The sequence below is a fragment of the Triturus cristatus genome, chromosome 2_2, assembly GCF_964204655.1.
Source record: "Triturus cristatus chromosome 2_2, aTriCri1.1, whole genome shotgun sequence".
Classification (NCBI taxonomy): Eukaryota; Metazoa; Chordata; class Amphibia; order Caudata; family Salamandridae; genus Triturus; species Triturus cristatus.
The window spans coordinates 845,510,658-845,531,576 of record NC_140582.1 but is presented as its reverse complement, the minus strand read 5'-3'; positions in this window follow the sequence as shown (position 1 = coordinate 845,531,576).

The window sequence follows — 20,919 nt, the reverse complement described above, 5'->3', positions numbered from 1 at the left end:
AGGATACCAACACCAGGGAAGCTGGGTGCATAGGTGTGCAGTGGTGTTGGAAACCACAGTTAAACCCAATGGAGGACTTAAGGAAGATGCCGCTGCTGGTGAAGGTGGAAGTGTCCTGTGGAACCCAAAGGTGGATTCAAGATGGGAAGAACCTGCAAGCAGTGGGGGCAGAGTTTATGCCACTCAGGAGTTACCAGGAGGGACGGAAGACGAATGGTCACAGAGGTTGGGTGTTGCAGGGAAGCTGATGGTGACCTTGAAACTGCAGCTGTGCGGACAAGGCAATGCTGAGGACAAGCAGGAGCTGGATACGAGTTGTCCCACATCAGATGTCGAGTGTTGAGGGGGTCGGTGTCCGGCGAAAGCACCAACAAGCCTTGGCATCTGCAAACAATGTGGAAGTTGAAGTAGGTGCAATGTAAGACTAGCAAGGTCCAGGAGACAGGGGAGCCAGGGCAGGCCCCGAGCACACAGGGGAGCCCAAAGAATTCAAAGATACCCTCAAGAGGACCCACAGACCGGAAGCTCTGGAGTCGCAAGAGGATCTCGAGCAGCTCACGAAAGATGCAAGCCCACGATGCAAGTGATGCGTTGAGGATGAAGATCTTGGTCACTGCAGATGCTTGAGGTTGGGGCTACTTGGAGCCCGAAGATCTTGGTGGAAAGAAGCCAACAAGCATTTGCACTGCAAGTCGACGCGGTGCACATGGGTTAGGTTCCTGCAGCTCCGACGACGGATACTGGCCTCAAGCTTAGTGAGAGGACAGGGCAGGCCTCCAGGGATGAGAAGAACCACCATCTGTGTTGCTGAGCCTTTCGGAGTCTGTGCAGGATCAGCAGACCGGTCAGCTTATTTGCGGGTGCCTGCGATGCAGAGAAGTAAATCCTTCACTTCAAGGGAGATTCCTTCAGGTGGTTTGGATGGCCACTGGCCTTGGAAGGTTCATGCATGGTGCACAGGCACGGACGTTGCAGCAGACGAGCAGGGTGACGAAATAAGGAGCAACAAGTGTCTTTTCGGTTGCAGCCTTGATGCCCAGATCGAATTCCAGAGTGCCCAGATCGTTGAAGAAGTAATGTCAGAATTGTATCTTGTCCCACGACGAATTTAGGGACCCGCCCTCAGGTAATCCCTTAAATACCCTAAGGAAAGGGTTGGGACGATGGGGTCCCTCCCTAAGGAAGGGATACACAAGGGGGAGGATACTCCCCTGTCCTTTGTCCAGGTTCACGCCAGAGCGGGAGCCAACAGCTCCCTGAACTGGTTTGAACTGGGTTATGCATGGAGGGCACCAAGTGTGCCCTGCACACAGACTATGTGGCGTTGGCAAGCGCTCCCGTACTGCCCCAATAAACGAAATCCTGTCTGACAGGATACCTATTGTTCTGCCTTCCCTGCCCGAGCTTGGTAGCAGCAGGAGAGCAGAAACGTGTCTTTGGCTGGCAGCAGCCCTGGCTGGCTGTCCGGGTCGGCAAGACTGGTACTGGGAGCACTGAGGGCTTCCCAAAGAAGCTCTACAGTGCATGGAATCATACCTCCACACTGTACATGTTTGATACCAAACATGATAGGATTTGTTGCAGCCAGTTTTGAGATGGTCACCGCGTAATGATGCGGTGCCCCTCTATATGTCATATGGCTATCTCACTTACAACCCGGGAGAATGGACTCTGTAGGTTGTAGGGGTGTCTTGCTCATGCAGGAGCACCCTCACACTTAGAACCAAGCACCCTGCCTTCAGGATTTAAAGGCCTGCTCTAGGGGTGACTTATAGGTTTTAAGTGTAGTGACCTTAGAAATAGGGAAACCTATATCTTTTGTAAGTGGTGCTAGCACCAGCTTACACAGGCTGCAATGACCGGCCTGTAGTTGCAAATTGAGTGGTCTCCCATGGGTGGCATAATGCATGCTTCAGCCCATGGGGGGGACTCCTGGTGTACCTATGCCCTGGGTAATTTAGTACCATATACTAGGGACTGATAAGGTAACACCAGTGTTCAATCTGTGATGTACCTAAGTACTTACCAAACCAATTTAGGTGAGAAAGCACAGAGACGGGGGCCTGATTAGCAGGATCCCAGTCAGACTAAAAGTGGGGGTAATCATGACTTTCCTACAAAACCCCCCACACCCCCAAACGTAGGCGGATGAGACTAAACTTGTCCAGTTGATTCTTCATTTTCGAAGTGGAAATATCTGCATTGGCATGGTTACTCCCTGGTCTATGTTCCACTAAATAGTCCATCCCCTGTAGGGAAATGGAGCACCTCAAAAGTTTAAGGGTTTCACCCTTCATCTGTTTAAGCCATAAGAGGGGCTTGTGGTCTATCTGAACAATGGAGTGTCAAACAAGTATGGCCTCAACTTCTTCAGAGCCCAGACCACAACAAAGGCCTCCCTCTCAATGGCTGACCAACGCTTCTCCCTGGGGGTCAACCTTCTGCTGATAAAAGCTACTGGTTGATCCTGCCAGCAAGACCCTCAACAGCAAGGGTTCCTGGGGGTTGTAGTCTCCCCACCAGCAAACACAACAGGCGTCCCGAGGATCCAGGCACTCTTTTAAGCATGAGGGCTCAGATGTCAGCAAATCCTCTTCAGCAGCAAGGGATCCTGGGGGTTGAAGTCCCCCCACCAGCAAACACAATAGGTGATAAGATTGCTTTGTCTTTTGGGCCTGGCAACAGTCCTTCAGGACCAATCGGGTCGATGGATTAAAAAAAAAAAGCCATCTCGGCTGGTCAGTGTGTTTTTTTTTTTTTTTTTTTAAATTTGTGGTATCAACCATCCAAATATCATTCTAATTTGAACTTTTAATTTCTCACAAATGGCGCAACCAATTTACACCAAATCACAAAAAGCACACTTTGAGTAAAACTCTAGCTTTCTGCCTAATACGGTTTCCCAAAATTTCTATGGGAAGTTGCATGGGGAGAATGCGTTTTGGGACCCTCCCTTTTTCACAGCTCCTGCTTGACGGATCAACCCAAAACCTTTCAGGGAGGAGCGCAGGTGGATGTACTTTGATTTGGAAAGTTTCATGAAGATTCATCAAACTTCACCAACGTAATTGGCAGAAAATGTCTTCTTGGAACTGTAACCTAACTATAACTATACAACCTCCACTGTATAGATGCTCAGAGTGCATTATTCTATTTCTTACAATTGAAAAAGTGTGTGGGGGTGTTATGATTTACTATTGGCGAAGCCTCAAGCAAGTCATGATGCCCCTACCTTTTCTGAGATCAGTGTTTCCTGGCTAGGGACCTTGGAACCGTTACAGCTTCATGAGCAGAGACCTCAAACAACCTGCAATCTTCATTGGCCCATGCTGGTCCTTTCTCAGGTTTGGTGAATCTAAAACCCATTCCACCTACCCTACGGGCCATCAACAGAGCCCTTGAAGGTTGCTCTAAGTTCGTGGTCCATGGCCAGGAAGCTTGCTGCAGTTTCTCAAAACCTAGAAATGCGTCTGCTAACCTTAAAAATGTTTTTTTTTTAAAAAAGGGCCAGGCCAAAAGCTCTTGGCCTTCAGCCGTGGGCAGCAGGAGTTGTTTGACCGCACCAGATTGGGGGCAGGTCCTGTGCTTTTGGCCATTTTCTGCAGTCAACACCTTGCACACAGCCTTTAGAAGTTACCTCACAATATTTATACAAGTAATTCACACCTGAAAGCGCATTATAATTGAGTAACAACACATATGAAAACAAACATTACATTCATAGTCTTCTCTTTAAACGATAATGTGGTGTTTAATCTCACATGTAAGATTATTTATTACATTTGTAATTTAATCTGTCACATCAAGGGTGAAGTTATGAGTATTGCATTTGGTGTTATAATTCTTTTTCCCAATTAATGTGAGTTTTTGTGTAAACCTATGTTTAGATGTTATAACCAAGGCTAAGCACAACCTCACTTTAAACTTTGGGAATGTTTGTCTTTTTTGATCATATTCCACATCTAACAGTTTTCTAACCCACCACTGATACCCACTATTAAATAAAATAAACCTTCCAAACCCCTAAGCCTCTTTTCTATCTATATATCTGTAAATTTAATCTCCATTTTTGCTATACATTTATCTTTTATTTATGAACATAAATCCATTACGTGTGCAGAGCACTCTATATCGACGTGGACGGCACTGTGCTAATCCTACTCTTAAAGACTTTGATAGCAAAGCAGACATTTGAGGTGAGCAAATTTAGAGTGTCGCTGGTGTTGAGTGCTCTATACTGGAGCTGCTTTACACCTAAACTTGAGAACTACCCAGAGTTCTTTTTTTGCATAATTTTGCGTGACTGATGACCACACCTCTGCTTTCTCATCGAGCCCAGCGTCTACAGACTTGCAGACTACTCCATAGACCTGAAGGCACTTGGGCTCTCGTTTTCCCCTCCCCTTATTCTGTCAGTATGCAGGAGCTGGGCACTATGTACAACTTGATTTGCTTATGGGTATTCTGACAGGTTGATATAATTTTTACTTCTTTCCACCATTACGGCATCTCTCCTTACGAGTGTTGCCCTACCCCAAGGAGTACTCCACCTGGATTGCTATGTTGTTTTTCTGGGTATTACTGGGTTTCACCAGGGATTTTTATTTACTCCTTTGGTGTCGGTGGGTGGGAGGGCTGTTGTTTCACTGTTGCGATGCATTTTTCAGTTTTTTATTCTGCAGAGGTAGCACTATTGTATATGCCATGACATGGATTCTCGCCTGTGACTCTTTACTGTCCTGTACCCACTGTAACATGCATGGGGCTGCCGATTAAGAATGTCGGGACTATTTCCCTTGTAAGTATGACATGGATTCTCAAAGGGCTAAATAACCCTCGCAAAGGAAGACAAATCCTCTCCTGTCTGACCAGATATGTTTTTCAACTAGCCTTTCTTCAAGAGACACACTGTACACCAAATCCCATAGATTCCAATGCTTTTACCTGGGAATCTAATCATTTTTTCGCTAGCTACAGCTCCTATTCCAGGGGGGGGGTTTGCATATTGCTCCATAAAAGTAGCCCCTTAGTCCCACAAGAGGTGATTGCTGATCCTGAGGGTCGCTACCTTCTGGTTGTCAGCACACTTGCACCTGGATCCTTTTTGTTGGTTCATGTTTATGCCCCAAATGTGGACTCTCCGGATTTCTTTCATGAGATCTCCACTCACATAAACCATTTACCTACCAATCATATCATTGTGGCTGGTGATTTCAACTTAATTCCTCATCCTCCCCTTGACCCCACTGCTCGTGTCATGTCACCAAGCCACGCGCTCTGCAGGCTCTTTCCAATCTCCTGAATTCTTTCCAACTTACAGATGTCTGGAGATCCCAACACCCACATAGTAGAGACTATACTTTTTATTCTGTCCCTCACAGTGTCTAGATACGTATAGACCGCTGGTATTTCACCCCTGAAATAAGTCTATGGCTCAAAGATGTAACCCATTACCCCCATACGTTATCAGATCACTCTCCAGTGATGACTTCCCTGCAGATCCCCTGCTCTCCCTACCGATGACATCATGGTGATTTCCAATGAACACATTACACGAGAAAGTATTTAGTGCTGAGACCCGCAATGGAATTATTAAATACTTTGCAGTAAATATGGGGGACAGTTTCCAAACATTCAACACTATGGGTGCCCTCCGTTCCATCAGGAGGGCGCTGGCGGACATGGAGGGGAAACTGCGGGATCTGGATCTGCAAAGCATGTTCCCCACTTCCCTCATGCCACTGCATATGCAATAAACTTTATTACAAGAATTTCTAGATTTAGCAACCCGTGAGGTGACATATTTGGGCAAATATGCCACAGCACATGTATAAGGAGAGGCAGAGAAACCTGGCCACACACTGGTTAGACTACTTTGCCCTACATTTCAAGCCTCCTACGTTACTGCTCTTCAACTTGATGATCGCACCATGGTTTCTGATAACACTACCATTATCACTGAATTTACCTCCTATTACCAACACCTATATACATCCTGAGGCATGGTGACGGACGAGGCGTTAGAAAACTACTTGTCAGAAATGGTGATAGTGTGGCTCGAGGGGAGCCACAAGCAATTCTTTTCATCTCCCTTTTCCTGTGAGGAAATCTCTCAAGCCAAAGATGAAGTTAGAGGAGCTAAGGCTTCCGGGTCGGATGGCTTCTTGGGTGTTTCTCATAAAGTTTATAAAACAATATTGGCCCCACATCTACTTGAGGTCTATGCTGAATCTCTTGAACAGGGCATCCCCTCTAACCCCCCACTCTGCTCGAGGCAGTTAGAACGCTCCTGCTTAGGCAGGGTAAACCTCTCACTTCTGCACCTCATACAGGCCCTTATCATTGCTCAATCATGACAATAAAGTTCTGGCCAAAATCATTGTAACACATCTCTCTTTGTTAGTGGATAGCTTAACCTCACCTTTACAGTCTAGGTTTGTCCCCCAAGCGCTCCACTTTAGTGAATCTCTGTACAGTGTTTGCAATTCTTAATCAGTTCTCCTTGGACCTCCCGGCTGCTACTATACTGCTGGACGCCGAGAGCGCATTTGACTCTCTGTAGTGAAGAATCACGCAGGGTTATACTTTGAACATAAGGTTTAATCAGGAAATACATCCATCTAAGAAGGGGCTCTGGAGCAACTGACACCAAGGAGAATCTTCATACAGGAATATAGAACACTTGCTCCATGAGCTCATTACATTCTAAGCCAGAGGCTTAGTAAATGCACAATACCACACATACCCCTTTTTATAAAGGAAGATAACAGGAAAATTAAAGAAACAATAAAGCAGAAATATAATACCTATACATTCCTAAAAACATATTTTTCTAAAATAACCGTACATGTAAAAACAATTAAAGCTTCCTCTTTGAAATACAAATAGACAACGTGAGAAAAAGGAAATGAAATACAAATAGACAACATGAGAAAAAGGAAATTAACTCAAGTTATAACATATCAAATAAGAATAAACCAACCATCATTCCCTCCTCTTTTAAAATTTTAACGAGAAACAAAGTCATTAAATCTCGTGGGTCTCCGGTGAACACGATCACTCCTACGTGGAGTAGAATTGCTTCTTGAAAAATTTGCAACTCTTTGGAACAGAAAAGTTACGTGGAATTAAAGCCACACGAGAGATACCCCACCAATTCCCATCAGAAAGTTTCACAGCATTCTTCCTTATCTCACAAACTTGAACAGGATCCTTAAACTTTGAAAGACCTTTCCCAACCATGATGGGATTCCTGACACGGACCCAATCGCCTATTTTTAGCCTGCAAGGTTTCACCAAAGAATACTTTTTATTTTCAAATTTTTTAAAATTGAAAATATTAGAGCTAGATTCGGCGGATTTACACCAACTACCAACATCCCCTGGTTTGGGTAACACCTTTAGAATCCAAGATGGACATAATTCAGTAGCAGCTTCTCTACCGCTCATGAGCTCAAAAGGAGATCTGCCAGTGACAGAGTGTGGAGTAGTGCGGTGAGACCAAACCAGCTCATGAATTGATTGAGCCACATCCATATTGCTCCTGATCGAAGCTTGAATGCACTCAACCAATACCTTGTTGAAACGTTCAACTTTCCCATTACTCTGGGGATGATAAAGAGGTGTCCTTAAATGTTTAATCTTACAATTTTCCAAAAAGGAAGGCATTTCGGAGGAAACAAATTGAACCCCATTATCAGTGAGTAGTTCTACTGGAAAACCCTCTCTAGAAAACACCTTCAAAAAATATTCAAGCACTTTTCTCGTGGTGGGTTCCGACACATGCTCAACCTCGACCCATCTGGATAGATGATCTACCATCACAATAAAATATCTTAAATTGTGAGGTAAAACTTGGTATGGTCCTAAAAAATCAACACTGACACGTTGCCAAGCTCTCTTTGGACAAAGACTTACTGACTCAACTTGACGTTCAGTTATCAACACTTTGTCGCTTGATTTACATTTAATGCAATTTGACACAAAATCTTCAATCTGTGAATCCATACGAGGCCACCAAAATCTTTCCCTAATTTTCTTCTTAGTCAGAGTAGAATCCAAATGACCATGAGCCAATTTTATCACCTGCTGACGAAGAGAAAAGGTTACTACCAATTTCTCTCCACGAACTAGCAAATTACCTTCTAAAGATAATTCATCTGCAATTTTCCAAAAAGGTTGTAACTCATTTTTTAATTGTGATTCTTTTGGCCAACCAGATTGCACTTTAAGTGAAGTTATCACATTATTGCAATCTGATTCTACAGCAGAAATCCATTCATTTTCTGAAAAACTTGCATCTCCTATGTATGCAATAAAGCATTCCTCAATCTCGGCTTCCCAATCATGATTGTTGTGTTAGTCAATGGGAAGTCGAGAAAGACAATCAGCTCTGGAGTTTTTCCCCCAGGAATGTATTCTACTGTAAATGAAAATGCAAACAATTTGGCAGCAAGTCTGGAAATTCTAGCTGTAGTACGTTTGATTTTTTTTCCAGAGAGAATATTGACTAAAGGACAATGGTCAGTTTTCAACGTGAAATGTCTGCCCCAAACATATGCTTTGAATTTCTCTACACTCCACACACAGGCTAGCAACTCTTTTTCAATCACGGAGTATTTACTTTCGGCATCTCTTAATGTACGAGAAGCGAAGCCAATAGTGAACTCATGTCCATTCTCCATCTGAGTGAGGACAGCCCCTAAGCCATATTCACACGCATCCACAGTAATAACAGTAGCCCTTTTTTCTGAAAAAGATTGAAGAGCTGGAGCATTAACAATTCTTTCTTTGATGATCTTAAAAGTCTGATCACAAGAATCAGACCAGTTATATTCTGCATTTTTCTTTAGTAAAGGCCTAAAAGACTCAGTTAGGTTTGCAAAATTTTTTAAGAACTTAGCATAGAACTCACAAAGGCCCAAAAAAGAAAGTAGTTGATCTTTGTTCTTCGGAGCTTGAGCATATAAAATGCTTTTTACAAGGCAAGGTTTTGGCTTAATACCTTCAGCAGAAAAAACGTGACCCAGATATTCTATTTCTTTAGTTTTGAAAATACATTTGTCTTTCCTTAAAGTGGCACCTCTAGATTCTAATATACTCAAAACATTTTCTACAACAATATTATGTTCAGCTTCACTTTCTGTAAACACCAAAATATCATCTTGGAAAACCACTACTTGAGATAAGTGATCAAACATGCTAGACATTAATCTCTGAAAAACTGCTGCCGCAGAAGCAATGCCAAAGGGCAGCCTGCAAAACTGGAAGGTTCCCTCAGGAGTAACAAAGGCGGTTAAATGGCGAGAGGATTTATCTAAGACAACTTGGTGATAAGCTGACCTAAGGTCTAGCTTCGTAAACCAACACGAATGACCAATTTTGGTGTGGTGATAAGATCCTCAATCCTTGGCAAAGGAAAATTATCCACCCAAATTGCCTCGTTGACACTCCTCAAGTCAACACACATCCTGAGTTCGCCATTTTTTTCTTTGCGAGAACTATGGGAGACAACCAAAGGGTTCACTCCACTTTCGCAATGATGCCTTGTTCACATAAATGTGAAAGCATAACAGAAAGTTCTTTCCTTACACTTAGAGGTATGCTGCGTAATTTATGTTTGACTGGGGTAACCTGGTGTTTAACTTTTATTGCAAAAACAAAATCTGAAATTTTGCCTAATTTGTCCTGAAAAACCTTCTTTAATTTTTTCTCCCAATCTAAATCTGAACTCAATTGTACCTTGTGGTCACAAGACAGATCCACAGAACAACAACAGCCGGGGACTTCTATTCTTTCAACAGTGACAGGATTACATGAACCAGGTCTTATAACTAACTTCAATTCAGCTTGATGAATCAGTCCTAGAACATTAATGCCCTTGCGAGCAACATACACTTTACCATTGATGTGCGAATCAAGAAATTTGATATTAGCAAAGAAATACCCAAGAAAATCCACTTTGCTGCCTTCAAATGCCACCGTAGATACATCGGGAGGAACCAAAGAAAGTTTACTCCAAGCGAATGTGTATTTTTTATAATCAATGATTGTAATTCGAGCACCTGTATCTACAAGGAGTTTGATGGACACTCCATCAATCCAAACTTCAACTTCAGGATCAACGACAGAAGAAGAATTAAGCTCTTTTACACATCTAACTCCCAACATTAATTCGACATTGGTGGTAGGGTTTTCTTTTTCAACATCACTGTCCTCAGTTACTAAAGAGCGAATAGGATTATTAAATCTGCCACCCCTACACACTTTTGAAAAATGGCCCATTCTATTGCACTTCTTACAATGTTGACCAAGTGCTGGACAATACCTAAAGGAAGAAACATGATTAGGTGAACCACACCTAAAACAAAATATTTTCCTTTGTGCAACATTTTGGACAATGGGTTTGGCTGAAGTTGTAATTTTTCTTTTATCAACGGTGGTCGTGGACTTATTAACAACAGCCCCTGATATGCTAGTTTTGGAGAGATTCCTCAAGAGACTTAACGTCTTGACAGGATCCCTCAATACTTTTCGCTATGTCGATAGCTTTATCAAGAGATGGATTCTTGCAGGTAAGCAATTGTTCTTGTATTTTTTTAGAACTGCATCTAGCCACAAGTTGATCTCTAATCAATTGAGAAGTGAACTCTTCAAATTCACACGTGGAAGCTAGCACTTTCAGAGCAGTAACATAAGAATCAATACTCTCTGAAGGTTTTTGTACTCTGGTAAAAAACTTGAATCTGTGAACAACCAGATTTTTAGATTTTGCAAAATACTTGTCAAGTTGAGCAATAGCTGCATCAAATTCATCAATCTCCTCATCCGAACCATCATAATCAGGAAGATGGTCAAATACGTTTTGCCCCTCAACACCAAGATGGTAATACATTAAACCTTTTTTCCTGTCAGGTTTGAACTTATTAGCATCAATAGCTACTAAGTATGCTTTAAACGAGTGAATCCAAAGTTTCCACTCTAGTGGAGGATCACCAGGATCTTGCAGGAAAGAGGCTGGTGCTGTTATATTTTGCATGTTGGTTCAAAGTCGAGAAGAAAGAAGAAGAAGAAGAAGAAGAAAAGAACGAAAGAAAAAAAAATAATTAAAAATATTAAGTCAGTGTAACACACAAAACATACGAATAGTTGGGTAAAAATGACTTGCACAAAGTAATAAGCGTGCAAATCGCGGAGGTAAAAATCACCGGTGCAAAATAAAGCAAAAATTGCTAATTAACGAAAAAAACCAAGCCTGCAATTGTAAAATACACCACTAGGAGTGCTGCAATTGTAAAATATAACATTGGACGTGCTGCTTAGACTCTATGATCTCCTTAGTCATGGAGAAAGTACAACGGACGAAAAACAGAGGTGAGAGCCTTCCTATTCTATCTTTACCTTTTGACGGCTTGACCTGTTTAAGATTGAGCGTGAGACATAAGCCAGCCGAATAACCCTGGGTTGAACATTGCAAGTTTAGACTGGTTTAGCGCTGCGTGTTTAAACATTCAGTGAAGGCGCGAGCATGTAGGAGCTCGAAACATCGTCGCGAGTAACGGAGCTTCACTGCTTAAAATTGTACCAATAAAGCGCTGACAAATTTTCCCAGCAGATTCAGGTGTCAGAGGCCAATAGATGAGACAAGGTAAAGTCTCAGCCTGCGCAGCTGTATGCCTTAAGACACCGCTGTCGGTTTCAATTGACCGGCTTCGCCGCGCACCATGGCAACACAGCAACAACTAAATGGAGAGTCCCGCACACCGTGAAACAACGTCGAGCTGCTCCTTCTCAAAACGGGGACAGCACAATTAACAACGAAGGAGTTTCTCACCTCGCTCGTCGAGTAGGGCAATGAAATGTTCTAAATACCAGATCCAATACTTCACTGCTTAAAATCCTTCGAAGTACTTCACCGCTTCGTCCTCTGGCCCCTTCTTGCTAGTTTGGATGATGAAAACAATCCCGGTCGTCGCCAATCTTGTAGTGAAGAATCACGCAGGGTTATACTTTGAACATAAGGTTTAATCAGGAAATACATTCATCTAAGAAGGGGCTCTGGATCAACTGACACCAAGGAGAATCTTCATACAGGAATATAGAACACTTGCTCCATGAGCTCATTACATTCTAAGCCAGAGGCTTAGTAAATGCACAATACCACACTCTCCTGAGTGGCTCTTCTTGCATTTTACTCTGCTGAAGCTTGGTATCCTTAAAGGTTTTAGGGACTTAGTCAAATTACTTTATGCAACCCCATTAGCGCGCCTTAAACTTAATGTCACATTGATGGTCCGATTCATATTGCCTCGTGGCATTCGAGAGGGATGCCCACTTTGGATGCCCACTTTCGCCTTTATTGTTCATCATTGCCATGGGCCCCCGTGTTCAGCATTTTCAGGAACGGCATTTGGATTGCGGTTGCGTTTTCATCGAGGTTCTCTGCTAGCTTTTTTATATGCAATGACACCCTGTTGTTTGTCAGGAGACCCTGAGACTAATCTACCACCATTAATTTGAGAGGTGGTCTGCTTTGGAGCCTTTTTAGCCTCTCCATAAATTGGAATAAATCCGAGATTTTTCCATTGATGAATGCTACTGTCCCTTGCACTATCGAATTCCCCCTGCAATGGTGTGAAGACTCTCTCAAATACCTTGGTATCTATTTACATAGAATCAGTTCAGAGCTCATTTGTCTGAATTCTGGCCCTGCAATTTATAAACTTTCTACCGAGATTGAGCGCTGAGTCCAGCTCCCGTTGTCCACAGCAGGAAGAATAGCTATAATTAAAATGTTGGTCCTGCCCTTTTTTTTATATTTATTTCTTAACATTCTGATAGCCTTAACAAGAGCTTATTCGACACTTTGTGCAGTATTCTTACGTGACTGGTGTGGGCTGATGGACACCCTAGAATCAGTCGGGATACGTTGACTTTGCCCTATGAATGTGGCAATTCAGAGTCCCTGACTTCTATCTTTGTTACCTTGTAGCGCAGGCACACTTTGATTACTTTTGGTACCATACAGATGCCAGATTGTAATATCTTAAACCAGAATGGACACAGGCCCTCCTGTTATCCCTTTCTGCTATAACGCCACATAGTTCGACTAGGACCCCTGCTGAGATACAGACACTTTCCTCTACATACTGGGTTTGGACCAAACTCATGTGCTTTCTGGGCTTCAATATGCTATATACTCCTCACATCACCCTACTCAATAATGCCTGGCTTCCAGTGACGAGGGAGACACTGACTGAGCGTACCCTGATCATATTTCATCTACAAACCTTGGGTGATTTATTTACTAACTCAGATCTACGGTCTATCTCCTTGTTAACTGAGGTTCATGATGCAACTTATATGGATAGATTTGAATTAGATCAGCTGCATGGTACTCTACGAGCCACTCTTCCCTTCATACCCAAAGGAACCTAAGGATTTCCCATCCCTCACTATGATTATCACAGCCGCAGATCACGCCCATCTAGTATCCCGCTTATATCATACTTCTATACGACTGAAACCCATTGGCGCAGAGATGGCGAAGGCTGCTTGGGAGAGAGATTTGTGGTACACTTTGCCTGACAAAACATGGTATTACTGCTGTGAACAAACTAGGTTCCTCTCCAAAACCCATTGTCATAAATTTTTGCATTTTAAATACTTGCACCGGGCCTATGCCACCCCCTAGATGTTGGCTAGACTTGACCCGACTAGGTTGAATCGCTGCCCCAGGTGTGCGGCTGAATATGCTGATTTTACACATTTGGCTTGGAATTGTGCACCTATATTTACATGTTGGGAACAGCCCACTCTACACTTTCACGCATGACTGGGCAGACATTGACCCCATGTCCACTATTGGCTCAGTTAGGTTATGTTGAACCAATACCGATCGGTGTCCGCTGCTATACTGCAATTGCATTGTTACTAGCCAAGTGCCAGGTGGACCCTGCAATGGTGTTGCGGAATGGACATGTGACCTGATATATGCGAAACTACAAGTGGAGTATATGCATCTTTACAACCTCCTACTTTGTGACCAAAGGACATTTGTCAGCCGCTAAGGGAATATTTGTTACTTTCAACCTCTGACGCTGATGAGGATGTGGAAGGCTGTCCTGTATCTCAATGATCACGAAGGTTTGGCTTACGACATTTACTTCTGTTATGCATGTCTATAACTTATTATTTTATTGGTCATTTGCATATTTCCCTCGGGTGTCCTGGCACCTACCGTTGTTCCCCCTCTTGATGCTTATTTTTACATTTGAGAGGTCTCATTTCTCTGCGGTTGTAATGCAAGGTTCGAGATGTCTTGGCTATATTTCTTTTTATGTGATTTCACTGCCTCTGTAACCTCTTTATTATTTTGCATTTTTATATTGAATGTTATAAAATGTCATAAATAAAGATTTATCAGTGATGTCATAAATGATGCCATAGAACAAGTTAAGAGTGATGTAATATGTGAGGTCATAAGCAGTGTATGGTGGTGGCACAAGTTATAATTAGCTCTGCTAATTATATCTGGTGAATTTCTGTGTGTGTTTTTTTAGTTCAAATCATTAATGTTGTCACTGACATATTCACCTAACTATAACGTTACTTTTACCTTTGGGTTTTTCAGTGAGAATATATATTCCCAAACACCCATTCCAAAGAATCAAAAACGGGCTGAGACACCGCTCCGGTTCACGATACGTTGAGTTTGTCACAACGCTTGGCTCTTTAGCCGTAGTTGGATGAAAATGTCAGTTAAAACGTAACATTTGAAACTAAAACTGATACCAGTTCTATTAACTCAAGTAACTATAACGTACACCCTCGCCATGCACAGTGAAGTCATCAATTATGTCATTTTATTTGTCATCACTGAAGTTATCAATGTTGGCATAGAACAGGTCATGTGTATTGTAATAGATCATAAGCAATACTGGTACTTTGTTAGTGGAATGGGCCAAGCCTTGCTGTGGCCACCCCGGGCGACCAACTGATTGCAAGATACATCTGCCTTGCCCTGAGTGACCCTGCATTTTTATCTCAGCACCCCTTGCCTGAATGCTTGGTGGTTCAGACAATTGCGAGCAAGACTAACCCCAACTCCGTTCCAGTTTCTCCTCCGATAGGGAGTTTAAATAGGTGGGGACATTTGGAAAGAAAGTCTTCTCGTCCACCAGTTTGGCACTATATTCTGTAATTACCGGCTGTCTGGAGCTCTAATCTCATGCCCTTCGGGATTTGGCAGCCCGAGTCCTCCCAGGTGTCCCTGAAGATCTCTTACCTGTCCTCCCCCATGCTATAGCTACAGTCATGACGCGGCCAATTTCACATTTTGTTGTGGCTTGGACACCATAGATTCCAACTGGTGGGTCATTTGTACCTATGTTGTCATTCCACCTATTCGACAAGGCTCGCCTGTTTGGGAATAGGTAGACCCCGCTTTTAAGTGGTTTAAGTAATGCAGGGCCACGGCACGCTCCTGGGGCTTGTCTATCCTGCCTCATCAGCCCTACCACTCCTTTTGCAGCTTCAGCAGGGGTGCTTCATACTGCTAGCTAATCCAAACTCCAAAAGGCACCCCACAGTTTCGCTGTCGAGGTTGTACTGCCCCTGCAGTCACTGTCACTGGGCTCCCAGTCCACTACTCCCACTGCAGCCTCATTTGCCAAACCCCTTTAGCTTGGACTTAGCAGAACACAGCCACCCTATGAGAGTCAGGATCCAATGATTCTTGCAGGTTGGAAGGCCATAACATTGGAGAAGTAGGTCCTTATTTCTTGTTCTGCAGGGATTTGTCCTACCTTACATTTTCTTGACACCGCTCCTCTCAGCAACTAATTGAGGGCCATCTGTCTGTGTTATGGGAATCAAAAGGGAATAAAAAAAGGACAACTTTTCAGGAGCCTTTTATATAATGAAAATAAGAGCACATAAACTTGTTAACCTCAACTCTGTAAGTCAGAATATTATCAAGTAAGACAACTTGTTTTTTTAACACTGCCTAGAACTGAAGGACACCAGCTAACTGACCGGTCCTTGGAACAGCGGTCCAGTATAAGGACCTTCGACTTATCAGCATTCAGTTTCAAAGCTTTACCTGCCTTCAAGAAGCTGCTGTAGCTGGGCACATGTTTAATTGTTCTTTGAAACCACTAAAAGGATTATCAAGACGAATCATAAATTGGATATAAATTATGAAGTTAAACTTCCCTAATACGATAATCTAAAGCAGTAACATACACATTGAAAAGGGTGAGACTTATTGTAGTCCCCTGTGGCAAAACTGGTTTCTGTGGGTTAGATGCTGAATAGAAAGACAAATTCTCATTGCATAGGTTCGATCATGCAGGGAAGCCAGCCAATTGAAGGTCTAATCACAATTTTGTGTAAATGAATCAACATCCTTTTGTGCCAGATGGTATAAATGTGGAAGAGAGATCAAGCAATATTAAAGTCCCTCTGCCCCCTGCATTGAGTGACGATGTAGGTCGTCAACTACAACAACCAAGGTTGAGCCAGTGTTATGTAGCAGCGTAAAACCAGAATGGACTGGGCCAAGGAGTGAAGATTCAGAAAAGCTGTAGTGTTCTTGTTAACAAGTTTCTCCTAGAGAGGTTTTAGGCGTGGCTAAAAATTATAGGGAGTTACTTAGCCAGATATCTAGTCTTCAGTTTAGCTTTTTTAACTCTCCACATTTGGAAACATGAGAAAATAAGTCTAAAGCTTGGTATAAAGCATCTTGTGACACCCTGTTTCAGACCCTGTTTCAGACCCTGTTCCAACTCGGATTTCTTGGTCAGATTTGTCTCAAGCTCCCCCCCGCCCCCTCAAACAGGACAGAAAGATGAGCTGATTGTGTTAAGAGAAGTACTTCAAAACTGTTAAAGTTTGATGAGGAAGATCAAACTATGCCCTGTATGTGACCTTTATCATATTAGGGCATGTTGATCCCAGCAAACTAGCTGAAATGTACAAATTAGTTACAAAGCATTTGCGGAGGTTAAATTGCTGAGGAAATACACACGGTTTAGATGCTATGGAGAAAGGAAAAGGCCTAGTTGAACACTAACATGGACAATTTGCCACGTCCAAGAAAGATCTCCGTATAGTTCCAACATCTGTTCACCCCAAGGCACTAAGTTATACACATGTGAAGATATCCTAGGAATGTTTGTGAACTTCTACACCGAGCTAAATCTCTTTTAACTATCTTTCGCCCCAAAATACCTTAAGTCATAACTAGATGAAGTAGCCCTCCTAGATAATAATAGACTTCCTTTGCTGGAAGTGATTACAGTTGATTAGAATAAATTTGTGATTGACAGCCTCTTTGACGGCAAATCCCAAAGCAGTGTGCCAACTTATCATTGATGTTAGTTAATGACAAGCACTAAGACATGAGTTTGCTGTGCACTGTTCACTTGGTGGTCACACCACAATATAGACCATTAGTTTTCAAACTTATTAAAATGTATTCTTCTTTTCAAAATAATATTATAAGCAAAAATGATTCATTTTCAATGTGCATTACATTTTTTTGCAATGTCAATTTGTTACATGAATATACATTATATACATAGTAAGCAAATGCTTAAAATACAACGTCACTTGTACAATGTCATAAAATATTCAGTGCTTATGCCCAATGCATTTCGGAACTAAAAACTGTTCATTCCTCATAGGCAACATCTGTAAATAAAACATAGATTGGTTATTTTAAATTTTTTAATAGATGTCCTAAAAGAGCTCATGATCACTGTATTATTTCATCTGATTATAATAAACAAATTTCTCAGGTCTGCAATAGGGTTACCACAATCTTCCCCACGCATACCCTTCTATTGGATTTGGGATGTCACCCTATTGAGGACATGGTGCGGTTTAGCCCACTGGCGTTTTGGCGACGTCTGTGGACAACACCTGAGCTGTCCTCTTACGCGAACGCTTTGATTGAAGTTAAAAACCTAGGGGGTTCCCACAGAATCAGTTGGTTGTTCAAAATTAAAGCTATACTGACCGATATGGGAATGGGTGAGTTGTGGTCTAATCCTGAGATGGCTGTTTTTCCTCAGAAAAAGATCTTTAGGGACAGATACTGGCAGTGGGTCAAAGACAAGCGTTTTGCCTCTATGACCGGAGGTCCTCTGACCTTACTATACTTGACCAATAAAGACGACCCCTATCTTGAGGATTATTGGGATATAATCACAAAACTGCAGGACAGGAAGCTCTACCATCAATTTAGATTAGGCACCCTACCACTACGTTCCTTCACTAAAAGTTGGTCTACCCCGGGTAATGATAAATGTCCCCATTGTGAGGATATGACAGAAACTGTAGATCATTTCCTCTACGTTTGCCCGGAGTATATTCGCCCAAGAAGGCTGTGGTTACGCCCTGTCTGTCGCAAACTTGGAGTTAGAACAGCATCTATTGCTAGCAGAATACTGAAATCTGATACTTCAAATTTTGTGATTATTGGTGTGGCCAAGTATTTAAGTTGGGCATGGCTCTTACGTAGTCGGAGCTTTAGTCCCTAAATATTTTGTACATAACATTGTATAGTCTGCTGTGACATTAGTTTTAAATATATCAAGTCTTTGCAATTTTTGTACATTTAATACTTTTCTTAATATTGGTGTTTTTTAAAAGTGAAAACTTATTTATAGGATTTTATGTATATTGGTGTAACATATGTTTGTATGTTTTTAACTTGTATCGATGTTTTAGCATGTCTTTTATTATGAAATATTCGCAATAAAGACTTTCTTGACTTGATTATAATAGATCACATGCTGACCTGTGGTTATTACTCTTATGAATTGCCTATATTAAATGTTCAAATCCGTCACCCAGTGTGTTTGTGTGCGGTGTATAACATAATATCATACCTGAAACTGCATAACTTGTGCTTTATGTATCAACCAATCAAATTCAACAGCTGTAAGACAACCAATAATAAATTCCTGTAATCAATGAACCACTGTGTACAAAGCCAACACTGATGCTATAACCTTAAAGGAGTTATACTTCCTTGCCTCAAGTTATCCGATTGAGGTCTGATCTGTAATAAAATAAATAAACCAACTCGTTCAAAATGAATCCTAGCCAAAAGGTCTACAAGTTGTTTTTAGAGATATCTATCTAGAAGTGCATACACAAACGATGTAGTAACCACTGCGTCACAGAGTTCTTACCCTACTAAACACCGTTTGACGCTTGTAGTCTGGAACAAAAATCACAGTTTCAGACGCACAGTAGAGCGGCATTTGCCCATCCTAATTAAAATACCGAAAGAGGCGGCCGACGCTAGCTGCTTGCCATTATTCGTTCACCCGCGTGTTACCTTAACACTCGATTTCGTAATCCGTGCCTCGGCTGCCTGGATTCAACGTTGTTTCCTAGTTGCAATCTCGCGGGGTTATAAGAGCTAACGGTAATGTTAACTAAACATAACTGACGGACTCCGGGGTCTCCACAAACTAATAGACGCACGCCATGGTATACTGGTGCAGTACATGTATCCAAAACACTTACGCTACCACAAAAATGCGGACTTAAGGCTGAATCGTTATTTTAAATCTGACAAATATCGAAGCCTATATTCAACTCAAATAGGTAACTAAGAATATGGTAAATTAACAGAACGTGTTGATAAAACAATATGATGATACTGAGTCGAACCTAAACAACACTAATTCACGTTACATTGTGAAAATTAAACAAAAACCATGAAGCAAAAATTATATAAATGCAAGATTTCTATACTATCCGGTTCAACTGAAGTTCTCCAAAAATTGTATCATATACTGTGATGATCCGCTATGTAAACGCGATTCTATGCCGTTTACCTATATGATATTCTGTTGTTCACGGTTGCTCATGACAGACTATGACTCCAAAAATTATGCCTAATAAAAAAAACACATCTGAAAAAGGTATAAAATAAGATAAGATGATATACCACTTGCTTGTATATATAGTGTATGATAATCGTAATATTATTCTATCCCCATGACCTAAAAACGCTACTCCTTATGACAAGTTATAGTCCATACTAGCACTAAGAACCTGTACCAGATTCCTGCCAACTGCTGACACAGTGTATATGTCATGATTCACACCAATCTTATGATTTTACTGTAGTGTGATGTGTGTGTTACTTTACTAGGCATTGGGTGGAGTGTAACCGTTATAAACATTTGGTTATCATATGGTAAACCTACAAAAAACAAGACATATCTAATCTATCATTCAGACCCTTAGGAATCATGGTTTGTAGGGATTTTATCCAATATACCTCGCGTTGAAGCAGTTTTTTATTATTCTCAACTCCCGAACGTGTTTTGACTTTTTCTATGATCTGAAATCTTAATTGGGAAATAGAATGATTGGCCTCTATCCAGTGTGCTGCTACCGCTGAGGTTAGATTTTTTTGTTCTTATTCAACTTTTGTGTTCAGTAAGCCGGGTTTTGATTTTGCATTCTGTTTTTCCAATATATGCTTTTCCACGAGGACACTTTATGCAGTATATTACATTGTCTGTATTACAGTCACTCGTATGTCTCAACGATATTTGTGCTCCTGTGATGGGGTGTGTTAGCTTGTTGTCTATGATCACATTGTTGCAATGTATGCAGTTGTGACATCTCATAGTTCCTTTAGGTTCCTTGGGTTGGTTATCAGGGGTAGGCGTTGAAAGTAATTCCCGCAAATTCCTCCCTCTTGTGTATGCATGTAAAGGTAAATCTTTGAATAGATTATTGAAATCGGGTTCATTAGCTAAAAACGCCCATCTTTTATTGATAATCTTTTTAATGGCTGGTGAGCTTTTAGTGTATTTGGATACAAATACAATTCGATTGGTCTTGGTTGTAGTGTTGGCAATAAATAAGTCCTTACGTTCTTTATTA